We start from the raw sequence: 11307 nt of genomic DNA, 5'->3' as shown, positions 1-11307 counted from the left end.
TTTTATAATACACCCAACATCCCAACTTTTATTTTACCATTCAACACATCAAAATAATATAAATTATCCAATAAAATAATATAATATTATCTACCACTCATTTCTAATTTTTATCTCTCATAATAGTACTTTTTCTCTCTAGGTTTTGGTGAAGCCTGGAGGTGTGAACTACTTTGCCTATAGGCAATTTTCTTTCCCTACTTAGACGGTGGAACCCGTATCTCAACACAAATGGAGGCAATCACAAACAAGTGTGCGAACCTCAAGCTCTCGGAAAGGGAAGGAAGCGAAGTGGACCTAGCTCGCCCGGAGTGGACCAAGGTTTGGTGTTGGCTGGGAAGTTTTGCACTAAACGCAGAGTTAATTTAGAGGCTGTTGGGAGGGCATTAAGATTGGTCTGGAGAACAAAGAAAGATTTTGAGGTAAGTGATATGGGAGAAAACAGAGTCTTATTTCTGTTTCAAGATAAGGAGGATTTGGATAGGGTTTTATTGCAAGGACCATGGTTTTTTGATAAGTATATTCTTTTGCTGCATAAGTTAGAGGTGGGAGAGTCAGTCACATCTCTATCCTTTCACATGGCAGTGTTTTGGGTCTAGATTCATGGCTTACCAACATTGAGCTAGACTAGGGAAGCGGGTATACGTATTGGAAGTATTTTGGGCAAAGTTGAAAAAGTGGATGTAGGGGATAAAGGCTTCAGTCTGGGCTGCTATTTGAGGATTAGAGTAACCATGGACATCTCACAACCATTGTGTCGAGGAAGAATGGTATGGATGGGTGGTTTGAAATCACGGTGGGTTGAATTCAAGTATGAACGACTGCTTGTATTTTGTTATTTATGCGGAAAAATTGATCATGACGAGAAGGATTGTATTGACTGGATCTATAGTGTGGACTTGATAAGTTCAGAAGACAAACAATATGGCCCGTGGATGCGGGCAGTTCCAGATTAGCTTCAGAAGCCGCACGTGGTGCTTGTGCAGTGAGCTGGGGAGAGAGATAGTGTTGGGTAGACCAGGGCGAGACAGGTAGAATGGGAGCAGCAGATTTTACTGCAGACGATAGCCTCAACCAAGCACTCTTAGGCCTCTGACAAATCGGTGACAGACCATGAAGTGGCTGACGTGGAGGGTTTGACCTTGGGAAGCGCTAGAAGCATGGAGAAATAGATCAGAAATAAAGGAAAAATGTGATTTTGAGAATCTGTTGAGAGAAATTGATGCCGAGATTTCAGGTAAGGTAGATACGGGGTGTAACGTGGTTACTACTGAATCGGTACGAATAATAGAAAATGTTATGGTGAGTGCGCAACACAAGGAAGCTATTGGGGGGGGGGGGAGGTTTTAACGCAAGGCCTTGGGTTTGGATTTAGTTGTAATGGGCTGCAAGCTACAATGGGCCACATTGAAGATCACGTGGGTTCAGATGGTCCAAAAGCCATACTTACACAGGTGCAGGATTTAAAAGCTTTTCAAGTTAGGCCTATGAAGTCAGAGTTGAGTGGAAAGGGTAGTAATAAGAGATGTAAGAGCCCAACTCGAAGAAAGCCACATGCACATGCAACCAAGTTTGGAAAGGAAAACGTGGGACTATTTATTTCTACTTTGCAGAAGGAGAACACCAAGGAGGATGTAAGTCGAATGGAGGTGGAGGAGTTGGATGTGGGGCCTAGACGAAAGGTACGCGCACCTCTATCAGAAGTAATGGATAACATGGAGGTTGGAAAGAAACTCAAGCTAGATGAGGAAGTTATTGCTCTTGAGAAGATGATGGCCACACAAATGGGATTGGCGGCGACTGCTGGGCAGCCCTGCCAGGAACAATGAGTGCCATAGCTTGGAACTGTTGAGGTCTTGGGAACCCTCGAACAGTTGGCACTTTCCAAAAAGCAGTTTTGGAGGAAGATCCCACTTTGGTTTTCCTTATGGAAACCAAGTTTAAAGTTGAAGAAATGGTTGAGATCAAACGTAAGTTGGAAAGAAAACAAGGTCTGATTGTCCCTAGTGTGAATCGGAGTAAGGGCTTAGCTCTTTTATGGAAGGATTCGATGTTAGTGGATGTGTAGACGTATTCTCAAATCACATAGATGCAATTGTTAGGGAGGAAGATGGGAACAAGAAATGGCAATTCATTGGTTTCTATGGCCATCCTGAAACCAGTAAAAGAGAAGAGTCTTAGAGGTTGTTAGTGAACTTGAGCACAAGGAGTGATCTACCATGGGTTTGCATGGGAGATTTCAATGAGATCAAGCATAGGGGTGAGAAGGAAGGTGGTGGTGAGAGACCTAAATGGTAGATGAGAGCATTTTTGTCAACTATTAATAAAAGCAAACTTAGAGACATGGGCTGTGTGAGACTAGAATTTACGTGAAGCAGACGGTTGGGTGCACGTGGGTGGGTCCGTAAGAGATTGGACCGGGCTTTGGTCTCTACAAACTGGACTTCTTTGTTCCCATAGGTTAGACTATACAACATGGCAACTTGCTCATCAGACCACAACATGCTGATCCTTAAAACTTCCCCACCAAGAAGTAGAAATAAAAGAAGGCAACAGTTGTTTAGATTTGAAGCAATGTGGATTAAGGAGAGTGAATGTGATGGGGTAGTGAAAGAAGCTTGGGAGAGATCAAAATTTGGGGGATCAAAACCAATTTGGGAGGTGCATGGAGGAGTGTAGAACCTCCTTGCAAAGCTGGAATAGCACCACTTTTGGCCATGTTGGTCGAAAAATAGCATCACTAAACAAGAAGCTTCAATGGCTTGAAAGCTTACTAGGGAGTGGGGCAAACATGGAAGAGATACATGCTACAAAGGTGGAGCTTAACAAGATGCTTAGCAGAGGAAGAAATGTGGAAGCAGCAGTCAAGGAATTGTTGGCTGCAATCAGGGGATAGGAACACATCCTTCTTCCATGAGAAAGCCTCCAAAAGGCACCAACGGAATACCATTACTAGGCTACTTAACTCTAATGGTAAATGGCAAGATAAGGAAGATGTCATGGGTTAGATTTTTGTTGATTATTTCCAAGAGCTTTTTACATCATCATACCCAACAGTTAGTGATGAATTGTTGGAAGCTATACATCCTAAAGTGACTAACAGAATGAATGAGGTTTTGTTGCAGGAGTTTCAGGTAGTAGAGATTGAGAAAGCTCTTAAATAGATGCACCCATTGAAGGCACTGGGCCCTGATGGTATGCCTCCTTTGTTTTTTCAACATTATTGACCCATTGTAAATTCTATTGTCATACTGTAGTAGACTTTCTTAATCATGGTGTAGCTCCCCCTAAATTTCATGAAACCCACATTGTACTTATCCCAAAGACTAAAAACCCAACTAAAGTAACTGATTACAAGCCTATAAGTTTGTGTAATGTGGCATATAAGATTGCTTCCAAAGTAGTGGCTAACCAAATGAAGGTTGTTTTGAAGGATATCATATGTGAAAACCAAAGTGCTTTTGTTTCAGAAAGGCTCATCACAAACAATGTTCTTGTGGCCCATGAATTAATGACCTATATTAAAAGGAGGAGGAAAGGCAAAGTTGGAGAGATGGCATTGAAGCTTGACATGAGCAAGGCTTATGACCGGGTAGAGTGGGTGTGCTTGCAAAAAATAATGGAGAAGTTTGGGTTCCATGATAGGTGGATTAGCATTGTTATGGCATGTGTGTCCTTTGTTACATATGCTATTAGAATCAATGGCCAACCTTGGGGTAGGATCACTCCAACCCGTGGTTTGCGACAAGGAGATCCACTTTCCCGTTATCTTTTCCTACTTTGTGCTGAAGGGTTATTAGCATTGTTGCACAAGGCATCACAGGGGAAGGATTTGAAAGGAGTGGACACCTCGGCTAAGGGACCATGAATTTCACACTTATTCTTCGCAGATGATAGCTTGATATTTTGTAAAGCAACAGAGAAGGAAGGGGCTAAAGTACAAAGAATTTTGCAAGTCTATGAGTTCTCCTCAAGTCAACAACTAAACAGAAATAAGACAACACTATTCTTCAGTAGCAATACTCCCACATGTACACAGGAAGCCATTAAGGCCATGTTTGGTGCTCAAGTCATCAAACCTCATGAATCCTACCTAGGACTGCCCTCATTGATTGGGAAGTCAAATAAGAACATATTTGCCTAGCTGAAACACAAACTAGCCTCCAAGCTTGTGGGTTGCAAGGAAAAGTTGCTGTCAAATACGGGGAAGGAAGTATTAATTAAAGTGGTTGCATAGGCCGTCCCCTCTTACACTATGAGCTGTTTCAAGCTCCCCATGGTTTATGTGAGGAGATGACTAGAATGGTGAGGCAATTTTGGTGGGGACAAGTGAAGAATGAAAAGGTGGCTTGGATGAGCTAGGACAGAATGTGCTTACCAAAAGATAAGGGAGGGTTAGGTTTTAGAGACTTGAAGTCATTCAATCTTGCTCTTTTAGCCAAACAGGGTTGGAGACTTCAAACTAATTCCTCCTCCCTATTCTCACGAGTTTATAAGGCTAAATACTTCCCTAAGGGAGAATTTGTAGATGCTGAGATAGGAAAGAACGCTTCCTTTGCTTGGAGGAGCATAATGGCAGCCCAACATCTAGTCAAACGTGGTTTGAGATGGCAGGTAGGAGATGGATGCAGTATATGGGTCTGGCAAGACCAGTGGCTCACTACCCGTAGCACGTATAAAGTGGTTACTCCTAAAATTCCTAGGACTCAAGTTAAAATGGTTAGGGACCTAATGAAATAAGGAGGAAGGGAGTGGGACATAGAGCTAGTGAGGAGTCTACTTCTACCCCAGGATTCGGATGCGATCCTAAGTACCCCGCTTAGTAACTTGGTTACAAAAGATAGACTAGTATGGGCTGAAGATAAGAAAGGTAGATTTATAGTGCAAAGCGCATACAAGCTTGCTCGAGAAATAGTAGTTAAGGATCATAATATTAGTTGCTTAGACCCGATGAAAATGCAAAGCATATGGCATGGGGTGTGGAGTATGAACCTTCCAAATAAAATCAAGCATTTTGCTTGGAAAGCCTGCAATGGTATTTTCGCCACAAAAGTAGCTCTTTTTAGAAGGAAAATCACGGCCAATAACATTTGCGGAGCCTATGGAGAGCATGAGGAAACAATTATGCACATGCTCTGTTTTTGTAACCAAGGAACAGAGGTGTGGAGTGATAGTAAACTCTCCTTGCCATTCACTGTACAAGAGTCATGGAGCTTTGTAGACACTTTCTGCAGGTTGAGGAATTGTTGGGAAGCACAGCCAGAGAAGCTTGAGAAGTGGGTAACGATTTTCTGGGGAATATGGAAGAGTAGGAATGAGGTTCAGAATGGAGGTAAGAGGCGACCCGGTCTGTTAGTAGTACGAAGTTCTCTGAAATTACTAGAGGAGTTCCAAATTGCTAATGAAACACCGAATCGGATTAGCTCAAACCATAGGGACACAGCCGCTTGGAAGCCACCACCGCCGGGTTTGTTCAAGGTTAATGTGGACGGTGCACTTTTCTCGACAGCAAAACAGTCCGGCATTGGAGAAATGGTGCGAGATAAGGAAGGGAATGTGATAGTGGCTTTGAGCAGAAATTTGGACTTGCCCTTAGGTGCTTAAGAGATTGAGGCGAAGGCCCTGGGGGTAGGGATTCCATTTGCCGAGGAGGTGGGGCTTAGGAAAGTGGTGTTTGAAAGTAATTCATTGCCAGCCATCAATGCGGTCCATGGGGTTGAGGAGGCTGTGGCATCAGTTCAAAATATCATACATGGTGTGTTGCAGAAAGTTCAGGGCTTTGAGACATTTGATTTCTTACATACTAAAAGGCAGGGAAATGTCCCTGCCCACTTGCTTGCTCAATATGCTCAAAATGTTGAGAATATGGTTGTATGGCTGGAAGATTGTCCCAGCCAAGTGGCACGTATGTGTGCGAATGATGTATGTTCTTTACAAAGGCTTGAATAAAACTATCGAGCATTTCTCATCAAAAAAAAAAAAAAAAAAACTATCTCTCTGTCACTCTCTAAGCCACACCTCCACACAACAACCACCCTCTCATCCACACCACCTCCACACACCAACCACCATGACCCCAAACCCACCACAATCCTAGCAAATACCAACCCACAAACCAACCACAAACCCAACCACAACCCATTAAAAAAACTATAAAAAAAACCCAGTCACCACCACATAGCAACCACCATGACACCAAACCTACACCACACAGCAACCATCATGACCAAAAACCCACCACAAACCCAGCAAATATCTAGGCACAAACCAACCAAAAAATACCCACAAACCCAGCTACAAACCCATTAAAAAATAACCAGACAAACCCACATCAACCACCACCATGCCCACTACCCTCTATCCACCACCACCACGGCACCACAAACCCACATCAACCACCACCACCATCAATTACCCATCCCCACCACCACAAATAGCAAATACAGAGAAATCCACGGCCAAATCCATCACCATACCCACGCCGATCTCGTCACTGCAAACCACACCAGAAACCTATGAACACACTGCTGCAAACCACCATACCATGGCGATCTCGCCACAAAAAATACCTAGAAAATGGTGCCGGAAAGAGTGATGGAGATGAGAAAATACCCAAAAAAATGGCGCCGAAAAAATATCCAAAAAATACACACTATATCAAGCTCACGCCTCCGTTTAAGCATGCTTTGGCCAACAACGGCGTTGGAAGAATGAGAGAGACGATAGTGAGTCAGAGACTGAGAGAGGGGGAGACGAGAAGACAGAGTTGAGAAAGAAAAGGAGACCATCTCAGCCCAGAGAAAGAGAAGACAGACGAGAGAGAAACAAAATACAATAGTGCTACAGTACGTTGCTACAGAGGAGACTGATATTCGTGAATAGAATATTAATATTTTTGTTTAGAACATAGTTACAGTACACTCGTAAATTTACAATCGTATTGTAGCACAATTGTAAATTGTTTTACAATTAGAAGACCGAGTCACGTGACATTTTGGTTCTTTGATACTAAAATATACCAACATATGGCATTTAAGAGACCGGATGTGAATGATCTTAGAGTGGTTTATTTTGATAATATTTTAAACATGATATATACAAGGATGGAAGGTGATGAGGTACTGCTAAACACAATGCCAGCTCATGGGTATAAGTCATTGATGCGGTTGTCTAAGGCCCCAAGTAAGAAAAAAGTCCCCAAATTTTAACCAGGGATGGACCTAGGATTTCAAGTTAGGAGGAGCCGAAGTTAAAAAAAAAAAAAAAAAAAAAAAAAAAAAAAAAAAAAAAAAACCTACTCCAAATGAGCATTCATATAGTATTAATAAAATATCATCCAAGAAAAATACAAAAAATCATTGTTTCTTAATATATTAAAATGCAACCATCTACCAACAAAGACAAAAGACACAAAACATCATTATTTCTTAATACATTATAATGCAATTATCTATGAAAAGGGAACTCGACACTCTTTTAAATTTTACAAAATGACTAATTGTTATTACTAAGTAAAGACAAATCTTATAATGTGGGTGATATACATAATGCATCAAATATAAATTTAGACTTCTCAATTGATAGATTTATTAGTTTCATAAATTTATATAATTTTAAAATATTAATTAAAGCATTATGGCTTATGAGTTAGCAACGTGCACAAGTGTGACAATTTTATTTTTTTCAATTTGTGCGACATTTTTATTCTATGATGTATTTGTCTTTGTTATGTTCTTCAATTTGTGGGACAATAGTGTATTAAATATTCAATTCTATATAGATTGTTGCCCACTAAGACACTGTCAATTTATTATGATACGCCAACATACCATTTTCCTAACTTTACCATTTTTTTTCCTGATTCACTGCACTGCTAGCCCACTTTACCACTTTTGTTGCCCCCACTAATGTAAAATATTTTACTGTAAAATATTTTCATTTTCAAGTGTTTGGCAAGTGTTTGATGTATCCTAAACATTTGAAAATGCAAACATAAACCAACGACTACTAACCATTGCAAAGCCAGCTAGCACAAACCCAACCACTACATTCATAGCCACCACCACTAACCATTGCAAAGCCAACCACCACTAACCCAACCAACACAGTTACCGTCATCCACCAACCATTGCAAAGCCAGCATCCGCCAACCGCCCCAAATCCAACCACCACACTCACCGTCATCCACCTACCCACCATTATCTCATTTAATCGACCACCATTATCCACCTACACACTGTTATCCCATCCAATTGGCCACCATCATCAACAACCCAAACAACCAAGACTGATGAAACAAACCCAAACACCGTCATCGGATCTCTATTTCAGAGGGAAAAAAAAAAAAAAAACCAGCCCACAAAGACCCAGATTTCCATTACAACACCTCCTTTGACTGCCGCTACCAAATCATGCCGAAAGGCTACCTTGACCACCACCAGCATCACACCTCTCAAGAAGCCTCTTTGTGACTTTCTTTGTCTGCTCGAGATGGCTAAGAGAGAATAGCAAGAGCCCCGATGAACCTGAGAGTGATGAGCTCCTTGGTGGCTTTGGTTTGTGGGAAGACAGAACTTGAGAGTGAAAGGGAGAGTTATCGCCGGCGATGGGTAGTGCCTTCAAAAGCTGGAGCTGGCCGGTGGTGCTATAGTGATGTGAACCCCGTCAAGAATAACATGACCCAACAGCGAAAGGGAACCCAAGATCGTTCTATGGACAGATTCAAATGGGAGACTTCGACCCGTTGTTTATGACAAACAAGAACCTCGGTATAAGGAAGACGCCACAAACGGTGGTGGAAACTCCATTTGATAAGTCGAGATGAATGCCACGGGAATTCCCGATAAGTTCGAGTAGTTCTTCAAAGAACCAAAGAGAATAAATCTCACAAGTTTTATCAATAATATCTCAAAAACGTTTATAGACTTAGATGACTATTTAAGGGCTCCTTAAAACTTGACAGACAAGAAAATATATTCTAAAATAACTCCTAATTGATACCTAACTATATTAGGAATAAAGTTTGACCTAAAAAGCATTAAATGCACCTAAAAACAAGGAAATAAATCACCTAAACCTAGAATAACGTTTTTACATAGACCCAAAATATTTCATGCCAATTCTTAGCCTTGACCGGATCCTTCTAGAACTTGAATCAAGGTGACAATTTTTTGTTGCCCATGTGGATCATGCTCAATGGGCCTCCATGAGTTTGCTTGAGCCCATAACTCTTGGATGAGTCTGTTGAGTACATCCTTGAACTTCTTTGCTAGTGCTCTTGTAACCGGCCCAATTGGTACTTGAACGAGATCCTTCGAAGTGGTGCCTTGATCTCCATCATTCCCCTCCTTTTGAAAAGGATTTGCCCTCAAATCTTCACCTACATCAAAAGGACTCAAATCAGTAACATTAAAAGTGGCACTAACATCGTACTTACCAAGTAAATCTAGCTTGTAAGCGTTGTCATTGATACGCTCGAGGAGTTGGAAGGGATCATCTCCTCTTGGGAGCAATTTAGAACATCTTTTTGCCGGGAATCTTTCTTTTCTCATATGTAGCCAAACCCAATCTCCGGGATCAAAAACCAGTTTGTGACGTCCCTTGTTGGCTTGTGTGGCATATTGCTCCGTTTTTCGCTCAATGTTGAGTCTTGCTTTCTCATGAATCTACTTCACAAAGTCAGCTTTCTTTTTGCCATCTAAATTAACGTGCTTTGTCAAAGGTAAAGGAGATAAATCCAATGGAGTTAAAGGATTAAACCCATACACAATTTCAAATGGCGAAAATTTGGTAGCAGAATGAACAGCTCTATTATATGCAAACTCAACATGTGGTAAACATTCTTCCCATGTTTTGATGTTCTTTCTAATGATTGCCCTCAATAGAGTAGACAAAGTCCTATTTACTATTTTAATTTGACCATCAGTTTGTGGATGACAAGTAGTGGAAAACAATAGCTTAGTACCTAGCTTACACCATAAAGTCTTCCAAAAATAGCTCAAGAACTTAGCATCTCTATCCGAAACAATTGTCCTAGGCATGCCATGTAATCTCACAATCTCTCTAAAGAACAAATCAGCAACATGTGAAGCGTCATCCGTTTTGTGACATGGAATAAAATGTGCCATTTTAGAAAATCTATCCACGACCACAAAAATTGAATCTTTTCTACGTTTAGTCCTAGGCAATCCTAACACAAAATCCATTGAAATATCAATCCAAGGCTCACTTGGAATAGGTAAAGGAGTATACAAACCGTTGGGCTGCACTTTGGATTTAGCTTGCCTACATGTGACACATCTACCACAAATCCGTTCGACATCTCGTTTCATGTGAGGCTAATAGAAGTGTTCCTGCAAAATAGCTATAGTCTTTACAACTCCAAAATGTCCCTTTAATCCCCCACCATGTGATTCCTGCACTAATAACTCCCTCATAGAACAATTAGGCACGCATAGCCTATTTTCTCGAAATAGAAATCCATTAAGCTTAAAGAACTTACCAGAGGCGATTTTCTCACAAGCTCGATATTCCTCACAAAATTCGTGGTCTTCAGCATATAATTCTTTAATGTGTTCAAAACCAAGCAATTTTGCATCCAGTGTGGAGAGTAAGGCATACCTGCGAGAAAGTGCATCGGCAACTACATTCTCCTTACCTTGCTTGTACCGAATGACGTATGGAAACGTCTCTATGAACTTCACCCATCGCACATGCCTTTTGTTTAGCTTGTGTTGGCCCTTCAAGTGTTTCAAGGACTCATGATCGGTGTGAATCACGAACTCCTTAGGCCATAGGTAGTGTTGCCACGTCTCTAAAGCCCGAACCAATGTATACAACTCCTTGTCATAAGTTGGGTAGTTTAAGGCTATCCCGCTAAGTTTCTCGCTGAAGTAAGCAATTGGTCGTCCTTCTTGCATAAGAACGGCTCCTATACCAATACCTGAAGCATCACATTCAATTTCAAACGTTTTAGAAAAGTTGGGCAAAGACAACAAAGGTGCATTAGTCAGCTTCTCTTTGATTAATTGAAATGCCTTTTCTTGTTCTTCTCCCCACCGAAATCCAACGTTCTTCTTGATCACTTTGGTAAGCGGTGCGGCTAAGCTACTGAAGTCCTTTATGAACCGCCGGTAGAAACTAGCAATTCCATGAAAACTACGAACATTACCTACACTTGTGGGGCTCGGCCAATCTTGGATTGCACGTACCTTCTCTTCATCAACCTGTATACCTTGTGCACTAACAACAAATCCCAAAAATACAAGCTTATCGGTGAAAAAAATGCACTTCTTTAAATTAGCAAAC

This window comes from Quercus lobata, chromosome 10 (genome assembly GCF_001633185.2).
Source record: "Quercus lobata isolate SW786 chromosome 10, ValleyOak3.0 Primary Assembly, whole genome shotgun sequence".
Taxonomy (NCBI): Eukaryota; Viridiplantae; Streptophyta; class Magnoliopsida; order Fagales; family Fagaceae; genus Quercus; species Quercus lobata.
Note: the sequence above shows the minus strand (reverse complement) of the source record.